This window comes from Somniosus microcephalus, chromosome 14 (genome assembly GCF_052327205.1).
Source record: "Somniosus microcephalus isolate GS21.2 chromosome 14, FLI_Smic_1.0, whole genome shotgun sequence".
Lineage (NCBI taxonomy): Eukaryota > Metazoa > Chordata > Chondrichthyes > Squaliformes > Somniosidae > Somniosus > Somniosus microcephalus.
Window position 1 is genome coordinate 13,932,043 of NC_141000.1, and position 15,963 is coordinate 13,948,005.

General features: G+C 46.6%; 1 protein-coding gene across 5 annotated transcripts in view; it reads left to right on the forward strand.

The window, feature by feature from the left end:
* LOC147107338 (FERM and PDZ domain-containing protein 4-like) overlaps positions 1 to 15,963 on the forward strand; it is a 506,420-nt gene that overhangs the window by 381,524 nt on the left and 108,933 nt on the right. The window contains exon 1 of one of the 5 annotated variants that reach the window (XM_086006261.1): positions 10,622 to 10,705. The exons of the other annotated variants lie outside the window; for them this stretch is intronic. The gene's annotated coding sequence lies outside the window, so the exon portion shown is untranslated. Of the gene's footprint in view, positions 1 to 10,621; positions 10,706 to 15,963 lie in introns of those variants that run through there. 5 annotated transcript variants of the gene reach the window in all.

Sequence of the window (15,963 nt, forward strand, 5' to 3'; positions counted from 1 at the left end):
ACTAACATAAGACCCACATCCACTTCATTCCTGTTTATCGGTATAATTTTGGCAAAATGTATGAGATGTGCACAGGCCAGGGAGGACAGTCATCATAGTGTTTGATACACTTGTCTGTATTTAGTACTTCTAGCTCGCGAGGCCCATGTGCTCCTTCTCAGTATGTGCTCAGCTGGTTGCTTTTGTCACCGTTGTGTGTTACCATGGCTACTGGCGGAAGGAGACGCACCAACCTTCCCAGTAAGTGACTGCAACATAGGTTGGATAGGTGGCACAGGGCCACTGACAGATGTCTCATCCTCCGGGGCACTTGTGCCTTCTGTCATCACACAGGAGGTGATGCTGGTTTCTGTCCTCGTTTCAGTGGAATGGTGGCTTTGAGTTGACAGCAGCTCTGAGCCAATGCCCCGCCTTAGTTTTCAAAGCCTTCCTTTACTGTGGTTTCAATAGCCTCAGGCAGCCATCTACCTGGCGGAGACCAGCATACATATGGCATCCTGACTATCTGCTAATCCAAAGCAACAACAGTAACTTGCATTTATATAGCGCCTTTAATGTCATAAATCGTCCCTAGGTGCTACACAGGGGCGTTATCAAACAAAATTTGACACCAAGCCACATAAGGAGATATTAGGACAGGTGAAAGAGGTAGGTTTTATGGAGCATCTTAAAAGGAGGGGAGAGAGGTGGAGGAGGCGGAGAGGTTTAGGGAGGAAATTCCAGAACTTAGGACCAAGGCAGCTGAAGGCACGGCTGCCAATGGTGGAGCGATGAAATTCGGGGGTGCACAAGAGACCAGAATTGGAGGAGCGCAGAGATCTCGGAGGGTTGTAGGGCTGGAGGAGGATAGATACAGAGATAGGGAGGGGCGAGGCCATGGAGGGATTTGAAAAAAGAATGAGAATTTTAAAATCGAGGCGTTGCCAGACTGGGAACCAAAACAGAATTCAGGTGATTCTTTATCTTGGACAAACCAGTGCATAGAGTAGATTGAATCCCAAGGAACAATGTCATTACAATGACCACAGCCACCATATCCATAACTAACCCCAGCAGCAGTGCGAGCACAGGAAAACGTGCTAGTTCCCACCTTCATCAATAGAAGAGCACTTGATAGTGCCTGTCTCTGCTTTCAGGGATAGTCTTCAGTAGAGAGTGGACATAGACTGCAGTGCAATAAAGCATGCGTAGTCTGCTCTCTATCTTATACGCAGTCAGCAATGAAAGATGCAAAGGTGCCACTCTCCTGGAATGGGCTTTGTAGGATTCCATTCTATTCTGCATTTTGGTGTAAACCTTTTGGGGAACGGCCTACAGTCCATTATACGTGTTGGATTAGCAGACCTCACTGGTTTACTCAAGAACCAAATTTGGAGTATTGTTTAAAAATACAGCAAATTCAGCAATGCCCTTAATTAACGGAAACTCTGGGGTAGATTTTCATAAAGCTGTCGGGAAGGAGGCGGGACTACAACTTTCGGGTTTTAGTCCCGCCTACATCGATGTTCGGCCAATCCGCACGATTTTCCCTTGATTGACCTTGTTGAGCCCGCCCAGCGGGCTCAGCAGGCCAATTAAGGGCCACCCGGCAACAGGTGATGTCACAGACTGAAATTTCATCTGTCAAGAGGTCTTGGCAGATGAAATATCAGCGTTTCACAGCTGTTTGAAGCTGTCAAACACTGACAGTCTTACTTCTAACCTGAGTCCTTCTACACAGACTCAGTTAGAACTGTCACCGGCAATGAAAGCTGAAGGCTGTCACTTTTGACAGCTCGCAGCCATTTTGCTTTCAGTGCCGGCTGAGTGATGGACTCCCGAAACCTAGAGGAAGAAAGGCTGTTAAGGTAAGTACAGGTAATTTAAACTTCTTTACACATTTTAGACACACCAAACACACTCACCTGAACACCGACATCGCGACCCCTCCAAGTCCTTCAACCCGACGGCCCGACTCCTCTAACCTGGCGTGGTTTGGAGCCGTCTGGAATCCCACACGACACCCCTCAAAATAGGGATTAGGCTAAAAACTACCCGTTAACTACCTGTTAACAGCCAGTTAATTGGCACTAATCCCTTCCCGCCTCGGGTCAGCGGGTCCCAGTGCGGGGCGGGTACCCACCTCCTTTGAAACTTACGTAGAGGCGGGTTTTGGGCGGGATGGTGTCGGGACCCCCAAAATCAGGATTTCCACCCCCCCCCCCCCTCATGCCTGAAACCCCGCCTGACGGCTCCAGGAAAATCTACCCCTCTGATTCAGAGGCCCAGAGTCTCGTGGTTAGCCAGGATGCTTCATGTGTCCTGGATAACTACGTGTGCAGGAAGTGCCTCCATTTGCTCGAACTCCAGCTCAAGGTTGCTGAACATGAGGAGCAGCTGGAGTCACTGCAGGGCATGCAGGAGACTGAGAATCTCCTGGAGCGCACGTTCCAGGAGGTGGTCACCCCGCAGCTACAGACAGCTCAGGAGGATGGTAAGTGGGTGACCATCCGGCAGGATAGGAAGACGCAGGCAATACAGGAATTCCCCGGGAGTGTGGCACTCTCAAACCGGTTTTCAGCGCTGAATACCAGTGAGGGTGACGGCACCTTGGGGGAGTGCAGCCTAGACCACATCCACAGCACTGTGGGGCAAATGACTGCACAGGGGTGTACAGCAAAGTGTAGAAATGCAGTGGTCATAGGGGACTTGATAGTCAGGGGTATAGACAAGCGTTTCTGCAACAGTCGACATGAGTCCTGCACGGTGTGTTGCCTCCCTGGTGCCAGAATAAAGGACATCACTGAGAGGGTGCAGAACATGCTGCGAGGGAAGGGAACAGCCAGAAGTCATGGTCCATGTGGGAATCAATGACGTAGGAAGGAAAAGGGTTGAGGTCCTGCAGTCAGAGTTTCAGGAGCTAGGGAGTAAGTTGAAAAGCAAGGACCTCCAAGGTAGTCATCGCTGGGTTACTCCCAGTGCCACGCTCTAGTGAATCTAGGAATAACAGGGTTAAACAGGTTAATGTGTGGCTGGATAAATGGTACAGGAGGGAGGGCTTCAGATTCCTGGGGCATTGAGACCACTTCTGGGGCAGGAGGGACCTGTTCAAGGTGGACAGGTTGCACCTCAACAGAGCTGGGACCAATATCCTTATGGGAAAGTTAACTAGTACTGTGGGGGTGGATTTACATTAATTTGGCAAGGGGGATGGGATTGGCGGGATGAAACATTAGAGAGGAGAAACAAGGTGCACAGAGGACTGGGAGAGGCAAATGGCACTAGAGTAAATAATAGAACAGGAACAGAAGGGATCAAACAGGGGGCAAATGCGAAGCAGTCTAAGAAGGGTTGGAGTGCATGTATGTAAATGCTCAGAGCATGGGAAATAAGGTTGGTGAGCTGCAGGCACAAGTCACCACATGGAACTATGATATAATGGCAATAACAGGCTCAAAGAAGGGGAGGATTGGGAACTTAATAATCCTGGCTACACGATATTCAGGAAAGATAGGGAAGAATAAAAAGGAGGGGCAGTATTGATAAAAGAAACTATTATAGCACTGAAGAGGGATGATGCAGTTGAGGGTCAAAGACAGAGTCTAATTGGTTAGAATTAAGGAATAATAGAGGAGCTACTATGCAATGGGGTGTATACTATAGGCCACCAAATAGTGGGAAGGAGATAGAGGAGCAAATTTCAGAAATATGCAAGAACTACAGAGTAGTGATAATAGGGGACTTCAATTATCCTAATATAGACTGGGATAGCAACAGTGTAAAGGGCAAAGAGGGGGTGGAATTCCTGAAATGTGTACAAGAGAACTTTCTTGATCAGTAAAATTCCAGCCAAACAAGAAAGGAAGTAGTGCTGGATCTAGTTCTGGGGAATGAAGTGGGACAAGTGGAGCATGTTTCAGTGGGAGACCATTTTGTGAACGGTGATCATAATATCATCAGGTTTAGAATAGTTATGGAAAAGGACAAGGAACAATGAAGCATAAAAATACTTAACTGAGGAGAGCTAACTTCAGTGAGTTGAAAAGCGATCTGGCGCAGGTGGATTGTAATAAAAAATTCATAGGCAAAATAATAATCAAACAATGGGAGGCCTTCAAAGGAGAGATGGTTTGGGTACAGATACATTCCCACGAGGGGGAAAGAAGGGGCATCCAAATCTAGAGCTCCCTGGATGACTAAAGCTATAGAGATTCAAATTAGACAGTGAAAAGGAGGAGGCACTAGCGATATTGAATAGGATAAAATAGATAAAGAGGATGTATGTAAAAGGTCCTCAAAGTAGAAAAATCACCCAGTCCGGATGGGATGCATCCTAGGTTGCTGAGGGAAGTAAGGGTGGAAATTGCGGAGGCTCTGGCCATAATCTTCCAATCCTACTTAGATATGGGGGTGGTGCCAGAGGACTGGAAGATTGCAAATGTTACACTCCTGTTTAAAAAAGGGGGAGAGATAAACCCAGCAATTACAGGCCAGTCAGCCTTACCTCGGTGGTGGAGAAACTTTTAGAGACAATAATCCGTGACAAAATTAATTGGCATTTGGAAAAGTATGGGCTGATAAATGAAAGTCAGCACGGATTTGTTAAAGGCAAATTGTGTCTGGCAAACTTGATTGAGTTCTTCAATTAAATAATGGAGAGGGTGCTTGAGGGTAGTCCAGTTGATGTTGTGTATATAGACTTTTCAAAAGGCGTTTAATAAAGTGCCTCATAATAGACTTGTTAGCAAAATTGAAGCCCATGGGATTAAAGGGGCAGCATGGATACAAAATTGGCTAAGGGACAGAAAGCAGAGAGTCGTGGTAAATAGTTGTTTTTCAGACAGGAGGAAAGTGGTGTTCCCCAGGGGTTGATATTAGGACCACTGCTCTTTTTGATATATACTAATGATCTGGACTTGGGTATACAGGGCATACTTTCAAAGTTTGCAGATGACACGAATCTTGTAAATGTAGTAAACAATGAGGAAGATAGTAACAGACTTCAGGAGGACATAGACTGATAAAATGGGCAGACATGTGGCGGATGAAATTTAAAGCAGAGAAATGTGAAATGATACATTTTGGTTGGCATAATGAAGAGAGGCAATATCAACTAAATGGCACAATTTTAAAGGGGTGCAAGAATAGGGCGACCTGGGGTGTATTGACATAAATCTTTGAAGGTGGCAGGACAAGTTAAGAAGACCATTAAAAAAGCATCTGGGATCCTTGGCTTTATTAATAGAGGCAGAGTACAAAAGCAAAGGAGTTATGCTGAACCTTTATAAAACCCTGGTTAGGCCTCAGCTGTAGCATTGTGTTCAATTGTGAAATTTAGGAAGTATGCCAAGGCCTTGGAGAGGGGGCAGAAGAGATCTACTAGAATGGTACCAGGGATGAGGGACTTCAGTTATGCAGAGAGACTGGAGAAGCTGGCATTGTTCTCCTTACAGCAGATAAGGTTAAGAGGAGACTTGATAGAGTAAATAAGGAGAAACTGTTTCCAGTGGCAGAAGGGTCAGTAACCAGACGCGACCATGAGGGAACGTTTTTTACGCAGCGAGTTGTTGTGATCTGGAACGCACTGCCTGAAAGAGCGGTGGAAGCAGATTCAATAGTAACTTTCAAAAGAGAATTGGATAAAAACTTGAATGGACAAATTTTGCAGGGCTGTGGGGAAAAAGCAGGGGAGCAGGATTAATTTGACAGCTTTACCAAAAAGCCAGCACAGGCATGATGGGCCGAATGGCCTCCTTCTGCGCTGTATCATTCTATGATTCTATGCTTCTAATTCGATGGGGGCCTTTATATCTGGGCATGTGCCCTCTGAGCCTCTCCAGTGGTGACCCTTTGGAATTTGCAGAGTCAGCTCATTTAAGTATCTATTGCCGGTTCAGTAGCATAAATTCCAATGTAAAAACAGGAGTAGTGCCTGGGGAGGGGGCTTGGAAATTAGGAGTGAAACCTTTAAAAAGCCAAGAATGGCCAGGGGAGCAGCATGTGCATAGCTGCAACAGGGTGGCACAGATTTCCTATTGCCTCTTTGGTGCAGCACACTCTTCTAACAGAGCGCTCCTCACAAAGGTCTTCATTGAATCTGAATGGCCTGTAAATTCTTTGCATGAATGGGGAAATATCTTGAAGGCACATTCTCCTCATATGTTGTCTCACTCTCCTTTACTTCATCCTGTAGTACCTCTCCACCATTATGATGGAAAACGAAGGAATTCCAATTGGGAATCCTATACTTGCTGCTCAGAACCTCTCACTGTAGATGGGGAGGGGGGGCGGTGGTGGGGGGGTAAAATATCTTGGTGGTCTCACAGTCCCTTAGGCAGTCAGAGGCAAGTCCAGCGTTCTCTAGGTGAAAAGCCTCCAAGAGCTCTTTCCCAGTTGAATTACCCCACAGCCAAAGTTGGTGCATTCTTTGGGCTCAACAGTCTCTCTCATCCCCTGCTCTCAGCATTGCTGGAAACCAGTAGGCCTCATTTATCTTGTTCTAAGTTACCCCTGGTGCATTGCAAGTGTCACTCCCTGGAGTTTGGCAGGCTAAATGGCACTGGTACTCATTTAAATACGTTAATGAGCTTTATGGCGGCTTGGCAAGTGGATAGTGAGGAAGACCAAAGAAGCATCGGAATTAGGAGCGCATCGATTTGTGGGGTGAAAGCCCACAGGACTGGCTGCCGTCCCAATTTTCTGGTCTGAAAATCCCATTGCACCTATCACACACTAAAGATCTACCAAAAAACAGTAAGTAAATTCTGGGTGTCTAAATTAAAGGGCCATTGGCCATAGGAGCACTTTATAGGCACATCTAGATGGTAAAACTTAAAGACTAATCAATATGAATTCATGCTTTTTCATTGCTGTAATTGATAGGTTGCCTGCTTGATGATGAGTTTTTTTATGTTAGGCCAGAAATTGATTTTCCCAGTTTATGCCCAGTGACTAGGAAAAAGAGACCTGACAACTGACAGAGTTATAATGTAATCAGCAATGTTGCAAAATTAACAAGCCTACATTATCACACAAGATTGAAAGAAGCTTCTAGACACACTGGGATTGATTTTCATTGACCCGTGGAGTCGGGATTGGAGGCGTGCGAGGGGTTAAAGTCCCGAATTTGGGTGTCCCGACACCATCCCGCCCCCAACCCGCCTCCACGTAAGTTTCAAAGGAGGCGAGTACCCGCCCCGCACTGCGACCCGCCTACCCGAGGCGGGAAGGGATTAGTGCCAATTAACTGCCTGTTAACAGGTAGTTAATGGGCAGTTTTTAGCCTAATCCCTATTTTAAAGCTTGAAGTGTGGGATTCCCAACGGCTCCAAACCACGCCAAGTTAGAGGAGTCGGGCCGTCGGGTTGAAGGACTTGGAGGGGTCGAGATGTCAGTGTTCAAGTGAGTGATGGGTGCATGAGTGCAAAGGTAAGTGTGTTTGGTGTGTCTAAAGTGTGTAAAGAAGTTTAAATTACCTGTACTTACCTTTTCAGCCTTCCTTCCTCTAGGTTTCGGGAGTCCATCATTCAGCCGGCACAGAAAGCAGAATGGCTGCGAACTGTCAAAAGTGACAGCCTTCAGCTTTCTGTGCCGGTGAGATTTCTAACTGAGTCTGTGTAGAAGGACTCAGGTTAGAAGTAAGACTGTCAGTGTTTGACAGCTTCAAACAGCTGTGAAACACTGATATTTCATCTGTCAAAACCTCTTGACAGATGAAATTTCAGTCTGTGACATCACCTGTTGCTGGGTGGCCCTTAATTGGCCTGCTGAGCCCGCTGGGTGAGCTCAACAAGGTCAATCAAGTTAAAATTGCATGGATTGGCTGCATCTCGATGGAGGCGGGACTACAACCCCGAAAGTTGTAGTCCCGCCTCCTTCCGGACTTCTGAATGAAAATCACCCCCACTGAGATAGTGCAGTGGAGCTCACAAAGGTGACCAGGCTTGAGAGGTTTATTTTTGCATTGTTTGTAGTACTTTTTTAGTACTATGGTCATTTTAATCATTTTTTTTTCAGTGTTTAACATTTTTTTTATTAATGTGAACTTGTGGTATTATTTTTCGTGGGGGGGGGCAACTTGTACTTGTTATGGTAAGTTTGGTTTTAACAGCTTCCGAAAACATTCATCACTGGCTGCTGTGTCACAGAAAGGAGACAGAAAAATCACATTTACAGGACTTCACCGGAACAGGAACAAGTAAAAAAAGAGGGAGCATGCGAAGGAGGCCCTCCGTTAACAACTTTCACTGGAGCTCAGAGAGTCACACAGTATCGAGGTACAAGCTGCAGACAGCATGTGAAGGTTCAGTTGCACATGGGGGTTTTGGTTGGGAGGCTCCCCGTATACAGTATTTGAAATGGTACAAAATGAAAGAAAGATTACCCAGGAGATTAACCAGCATTCAGAGATTAGAGCGCTTTAGGAGATCGGCACTAGCTGCGCCATGATGCCACCAACCATATCTGCAGGCTTGGTACATCTACCCGCTGATGACTGAGGACAACTGTGACTGTAGCCTCCAGGTCAGCAGGGAGCCAGTGGCAGAGCTTTGTTACCGACTGCAAGGACACCTGCGGCTGACCTGCAGCAATGGCATTGCACTCCTCGTTACAACCGAGATCGCCGCCACCTCAATGTTCCTCACTCTGGCTCATTCCAGGCTAGCACTGCTGTACTGACTAATACTCTGGTCACACTAGCACTGCTGTACTGACTAATACTCTGGTCACACAGGTGACTAATGCATCAGTCAGCATGGCCAACACTTTCAGTGTTGATTATGCTAGCTTCTACATAAACTTCTATTATGTCACCATTTTATTGTCAAGTCTTTGATTCATGTTCTAGTGGTCTTAAATTTAGTTTTATATATGTTTATTACCAGCACTAGTGTCAGAAGATTACATGCTTTTGTTGTGTTTAATTTGGGCTCTTTGTGTAGGAAAATATCATTGGCAAAGTCAAGGATATTTTGCAAGATATACCTTGAAGCTTCTTGAATGGGATAAAGCTATAACCTAATTTTGATTTGTGCAGTATTTAATTTAGAACCATTATGAATAGGAATGGAGCTAAAACACATCCCTGAAGATTGCCCATTGTAACTTTGAACCCTTCAATATGGCCACCTGCAAGAACAGATGGAGGTTGGTGATGGGTGAGTAGGACTTAGTTCAGGATAGGGTGCAAGATAGGTTGAAGTATGGATGGAGTTGGGCAATATCGTCGTCGTCGCTGGGTCAAAATCCTGGAACTCCCTCCCTAACAGCACTGTGGGAGTACCTTCACCACACGGACTGCAGCAGTTCAAGAAGGCGGCTCACCACCACCTTCTCAAGCGCAACTAGGGATGGGCAATAAATGCTGGCCTTGCCAGCGACACCCACATCCCATAAACAAATTTTTAAAAAAATAATTTGGAGATGGAAATTGGCAGTCTTGGTGATGGACTGGATGTTGGTGTTTGAAGCTCAGCTCAGAATCAAACAAACACAGAGGTTTCACACTGCCAGGTTACACCTGGGCAAGCAGCCAGCAAGAGTGAGGAGATCAGGGGCTAAGATGCAAGTTTCTGGCAGAAATACAACAGGGGTTGTTAATTTTCAGTCTTGCCAATGTTGAGTTACAGAAAGTTCTGGCTTGTCCACGAATTAGTGTCACACAAGCAATCAGACAGCACAGCGACAGTAATGGAATTAAGTTACGGTCGTGTCGTGGTTATGTTACTGGACTAGTAAAGTGACACCTACATCCTGAGAATGCTAAAAAATCAAAGGTGGTAGTGGGGAGATGAGCTGGGTATAGGCATGATATATATGGCAGCTGTTTAAGAGATAATTTTGCCAAAATTCAGAATAAAAATATGGGTATAGAAGGGAGATGTGCTGATTACAATAACCACTATATTGGTTCCAAGTACCACAATTACACTTTATTTGTATAGCCTACTACATTCATGACATTGCCGTGCAACAATTCTATTTATTCACTAACCTATATACACACAGACACATAGAACCCGACCAAAAATATATTCCTGCACACATTCTACGTGATCTAATGCAAACAGATTTATGGTAGAGTCCAGATACAGCAACCAAAATACACCTTGGACTCCTCTGATCCTGGCCATTCTCCATTATATTAGCTTCCATCTTCTCTTGTTCACTGGGAATTGCTAGTTCACAACTTCAAAGACAATGTTAAAAGAGAGCGAGCATTCCTTTCATGAAGAAACAAAAGACTGCCTGATTGATCAACAAGGAGAAGCTGGTAGTTGGGGACTCTGCTAGGGCAGATGTTGTATCCTCAACTAGTTCGTAACATTCCTTGATCTACTTATAATAACAAGGTCTCCCTTTGTCTGTCACCTTCAAAGGCATTTGAAAAAATGTTGCGTTTATCATTAAAGAGCAGTCAGATTCATTGCCATTTCACTGAACTACTTTCTGGAGAATAACAAAATGCAACATAGTGGCCCAGTAATTCCGGGCACAACGCGTGAGTAAAGACGGGGTACTCACACGTGTGCCCGGAGGAATTGCCGGTTTTCAGCATGCACAGCGCATGCGCTGAAAACCGGCATTTCCTGTCCTCTGACCCAAGGGGTTAAGAGGCAGAACGCGCGCGACTGCACAGGCAGCGCGTGCGCAGTGAAATTCCTTTTTTTTTTCAGAGTTGCGCGCGTGTAAAGGCCTCCGGTCTTTACGCGTGGAAAAACCAGACGTAAGTATTTAATTTTTCAGATAAGTGGGCTTTTAGTACAATGTAGAAATTTTTTTTCCACAGGTTTGTTATTTTTAAAGAATTTACAGTAAGGTAAGTTTAGTTTTAGACCCTATTTTTTTTAAATTTATTTTTTTCAAAAAATTGATTAATTGTTTAAAACATTTTTAAAAACTTATTTATAGTTAATATAGTCAGTGGGATGTTTTTTAAAATTATATTTAAAGTTAAAGTAGTGTTTTGGCAGCCCATACTTTTCATGAGTTTGACAGCTCTTACTGTCAAACTCATGAATGAGTTTCCCCTCCCCTGATTGGCTGCACAGTGCTCACCTGATCCCAGCCGGCACATCGCACTAACTACGCCGCTGGATCAGGTAAGCACAGCGCGCCGACAGCTGAACCGGGCCTGAGACAGGAAATGCAAGCAGGCCCGGGCTTCAGATGTCGGCGCGCAGGGTGAGTGCAGATCGGGGGCTTGCACGCGCGGCAAGCACCCGATCCTAATTTCAGGGCCAGTGAAGAGAATCATGTTTCCACCAATTGAACCAAAGATCTTTGCTTAAATGACAAAGTTAATACGTAAGGGGAGTTGCTGACAGTTATTCCCCTGATTAGTTTACTCCGAATACAAATCTAGTCAGGGCAATTATTCCCTGTGTAGTATCCAGCCCAAGTCTTTCACTGAAGTGGGTCAATGTTCTATTATGACGCTTTCTGTCCAGATTTTTGCAGTAATGAATATGAACCTGATGTCCCTGTAGTTTGTTATGAAACAATTGTTCCCCATCAGTTATGTTTGTATTCCAATGTTTTGGTGGTCGGTTATATTTGAAGACTCACTGACTGATCTTGGTTTTGGTATGGGAAATCTCCATTGTTTCCGAAAGCTTCAGCTTTAAGAGAGTTGTTAAGTTCTGCAGTTTCGACATTTTTGAGCTGTCTTTTGGCGATCAAGTTGGTTTAAAGTCGAGGGGCTTATACTTTCAGCTGGCTTGGATAACACAGCACTTGTGGTGGGGCCAAGATTCAGCAGCTCAAATATACACACCATTCACTAAGTAATTTACCTAAGGTGCTGGTTTGTCTGCCACTCCTTCACAGTGGCTGCAGTGCTTTTATGAGTTTTGTCAAATTTTCATCTCAGAACTCAGGCCTGTTGAGTTTCGAGATGATGTTATTCATCAGCATGATATGCAGCAGATACCCTGTTACTATGTTACATCAGTACTCTTTGGACTGGGGTGCGTATCAGTTCGTTGATTTGCTTATGTTTTCTCAGCTTGGAACAAGCTGCTATTTCGTGCAGTGAGTGCGGATTCACTGCAAGTAGTCAAAAGGGAGCTGGACGAGTTCCTCAGAGTGGAAAACATATCTACATACAGAAGGCAGGTGGGCTTTGGGGTTGTGTCATCACTCAGTCACTGTGGTCTCTTCGTGCTTGCTTGATCCCTTCAGGGATTGAAGAATTTTTCAGAGTACTTTCCTAAATTGGCCTAAAGTTTTTTTTTGCTTCTTCCAGAGATTATATGATTATGGGGGCGCGGGGGGTGGCGGGGAGCAGCGGTGGGCGTGCATAGGGTGATTTAGTGTGAAAGTTACACCATTGTCGGAATGGGACAGGCTCAGTGGTCTTTTTTGTCCTTGTTTTGGTATGTTGGCCTAGAAATTCGGTATGGCCCCGCCAGGTCTTTTGCGCCCGAAATTTTGCGCCCGCCAGGATTCCCGTAGCGCCCGCCTAAAATTCAGTTGCGACGGGCCAAGACGGCGGCGGGCGCTATTGCAGGGTTTGGCCGCCTCGCTAGGGGCGATGAATGTCACTTTCAGGCGTGCAGCTCCCGCTGCGGCACCCGATGCGGTGCGGCAGGCTGGGGTACTGCAGGCCTCCTCCTTCTCTTAAGGAGGAGCTGCCTGCAGCCGTCAGATCACCGGTGGATTCCCCCGGCAAATGAGCCCGGCACCACGGAGATGTGCCGGGCTCGCGGGACTCAGACATCAATGCCGCGGGGGGGTGGTGCAGGAGTCCGGGGAGGGAGGTGCGGGCAGGCGGCCGCCGGGAAAGCGGCCGGCCGCCGCTCCACCTTTATGCGCCGGCCTTTTGGAGCTGCAAGACCCCGTTTCACAAACGCTGTTTGCGGCTGCCACGGGTGAGGCGGCCGCAACTGAATTTGGCCATCGGGCCGGAATAGCATTGCAACCGGGGCGCTGCGCACACCGATGACGTCATCGGTGCCGGTGCGGCGCTACCGGCTAACGCCGATGTTAGGGTCCATCTGAATTTCGGGCGATAAAAAACTTCAGGCGCAAACCACTTTATAGCCAATAAGTGGGCGCAAACGCGACTGAATTTCTAGGCCGTTCTATTTTGTGTGTTTTATTAAAGTATGTTTTATTAAAGAAACATTGGGAATTCTCTGTTCCCCTTACCCACTCCAACCTACCTCCCTCTGAACTTGCAGCACTCCATTCTCTCAGATCCAACCCCAACATTGTCATTAAACCTGCTGGCAACGGTGGCGCTGTTGTTGTTTGGCAAACCGACCTCTACCTGGCGGAGGCTGAATGCCAACTCTCCGACACCTCCTCCTACCTCCCCCTGGACCATGACCCCACCACCGAACATCAAGCCACCATTTCCAAGACTGCCACTGACCTCATCTCCTCTGGAGATCTTCCCACCACGGCTGCCAACCTCATAGTTCCCCAACCCCACACAGCCCACTTCTACCTCCTTCCCAAGATCCACAAACAGGACTGCCCTGGTAGACCCATCGTTTCAGCCTGTTCTTGCCCCACGGAACTTATCTCTTCCTATCTCGATTCTATTTTATATCCCCTTGTCCAGCCTCATCCCACCTACACCCGCGACTCTTCCGACGGCCTCCGCCACTTTAACAGTTTCCAGTTTCCTGGCCCCAACCGTCTCCTTTTCACTATGGACGTCCAATCCCTCTACACCTCCATCCCCCACCAGGATGGCCTGAGGACGCGCCGCTTCTTCCTTGAACAGAGGCCCGACCAGTCCCCATCCACCACTACCCTCCTCCGCCTGGCTGAACTTGTTCTCACATTGAACAACTTCTCCTTTGACTCCACTCACTTCCTCCAAATTAAAGGTGTTGCTATGGGGAACTGCATGGGCCCTAGCTATGCCTGCCTTTTCGTGGGATATGTGGAACATTCTTTGTTCCAGTCCTACTCAGGTCCCCTCCCTCACCTCTTTTTCCAGTACATTTATGACTGTATCTGTGCCGTTTCATGCTCTCGCCTGAACTAGAAAATTTCATTCACTTTGCTTCCAATTTCCACCCTTCCCTCACCTTCACATCGCCGACTCTTCCCTTCCCTTCCTCGACTTCTCTGTCTCCATCTCTGGCGATAGGCTATTGACAAACATTCACTATAAGCCCACTGACTCCCACAGCTATGTGGACTACACTTCCTCCCACCCCACTTTCTGTAAGGACTCTATTCCATTCTCCCAGTTTCTCCATCTCCACCGCATCTGCTCCGACGATGCCACCTTCCATACTAGTGCTTCTGACATGTCCTCCTTTTTCCTCAACCAAGGAGCCCCCTCTACTGTGGTTGACACGGCCCTTGGTCGAGTCCATTCTATTTCCCGCACTACTGCTCTCACCCCTTCCCTTCCCTCCCGGAACCAGGATAGGGTTCCCCTTGTCCTCACCATTCACCCCACCAGCCTCCACATTCAACGGATCATCCTCCGCCATTTCCGCCACCTCCAGCGTGATCCCACCACCAAACACATCTTCCCCTCACCTCCCCTTTCAGCATTCCAAAGGGACCACTCCCTCCGCGACACCCTGGTCCACTCCTCTATCACCCCCAATGCCCCTTCCCCTTCGCCCGGCACCTTCCCGTGCAAGCGCAGGAGATGCAACACCTGCCCTTCACTAGTTCCTGTTAAGAATGTCCTGCGCAAGCTGGGCCCGTGCCTGAGTATTTATACTCTCCCTGGACAGCGCCACCCACAGGCCGCTCAGTTGATTCATGTCACCTGTTGCATCTCCAACTTTTTCCAGTTCTGACGAAGGGTCATCGACCTGAAACGTTAAATCTGCTTCTCTCTCTACAGATGCTGCCTGACCTGCTGAGTATTTCCAACATTTTCTGTTTTTATTGAGAATTCTAGTCTGCTCAGCAAGGATTCTCTAGTGTTAGCTGAACAGCTTTTTCCAGGGTATCAGATTTCTTCTGAATATTGCACTCGCTGTAGGCATTCATTAATGTTTTATCGTGTCTCTTCAACTGAAGTTGAGCATCTCCTTTATGAATGAGTTGCCGCTAGTTCCACTGAAGTTGTGAGATGTGGGTTTGATTTCTCCCTATGCTGGAGTTCTTGATCTTCAGTGTGCCAACAAAGAGAGGTGCCAAGTGGAGACCAGATCCTTCCCTAAAGGAACAAAGCTCAAATTAAAAAGGATAATTAACATTAGACCATTTTCTTATCGCAATTGGGACTCAACTTAGGGTTGCATTGGCCATTGGTGGTGATTCTGGATAACCCCATAAATGGAGGAGAAAGTAATTGGGTTGCTTGCCCTCGACACAGAAAAAAGTGCGTGAGCCTTGTTGCGGGAGGTTTGAGACGCACCTTTCATCTGCTTAGATGAGCATGTTCCATGCAGAGATTCGATTTAAGCTTGTTGCAAATGATTCTGTGACTTGAGTCCATTCCAAAAACGCCATGGGGTTGAAATTAGTCTTGCTCAGTCGCGCAAAATGGGCGATAGCAATATTGATTTACATTGACTTCAACGTAAAGGTAAATCGAACGGGGTGTAACACAGGCTGCTACCACCCGAGACCAATTTCAACCCCAATAGGTTTTGAGCGTCATTTCTTTTTCCCTAATGAGGTTTTGCCCAGGCTGACTGTGATTCTGTTTTGGTGTTTCCACGTCCACAGGCTATCCTGGGGCACAATGAAGTCAGCGAGCTGTTCTGTTAGAATTGATGCATGGTCTGGCCATACATGAACAACATGACTGGCTGTCCACTGCGAGAATCATTACATTGTTTGGGTAGAATTACTTCTTTGTCTGTATCTGACAAGCAATGAGATTATTGGATTGCTCAAAAACTGGGGTGTTAAGATTTGGTTTGTTTTTTTCTACCTGCTGTAAAAAAAAATGAAGTCTGCACTGAGGATTACTTCAGTGCCCTCTCCTTTTTATCACAAGGGGGGCCTAGCCCCACAAAGTAATGGAAAACTTACCTTTTTGAGGCCTCTTTG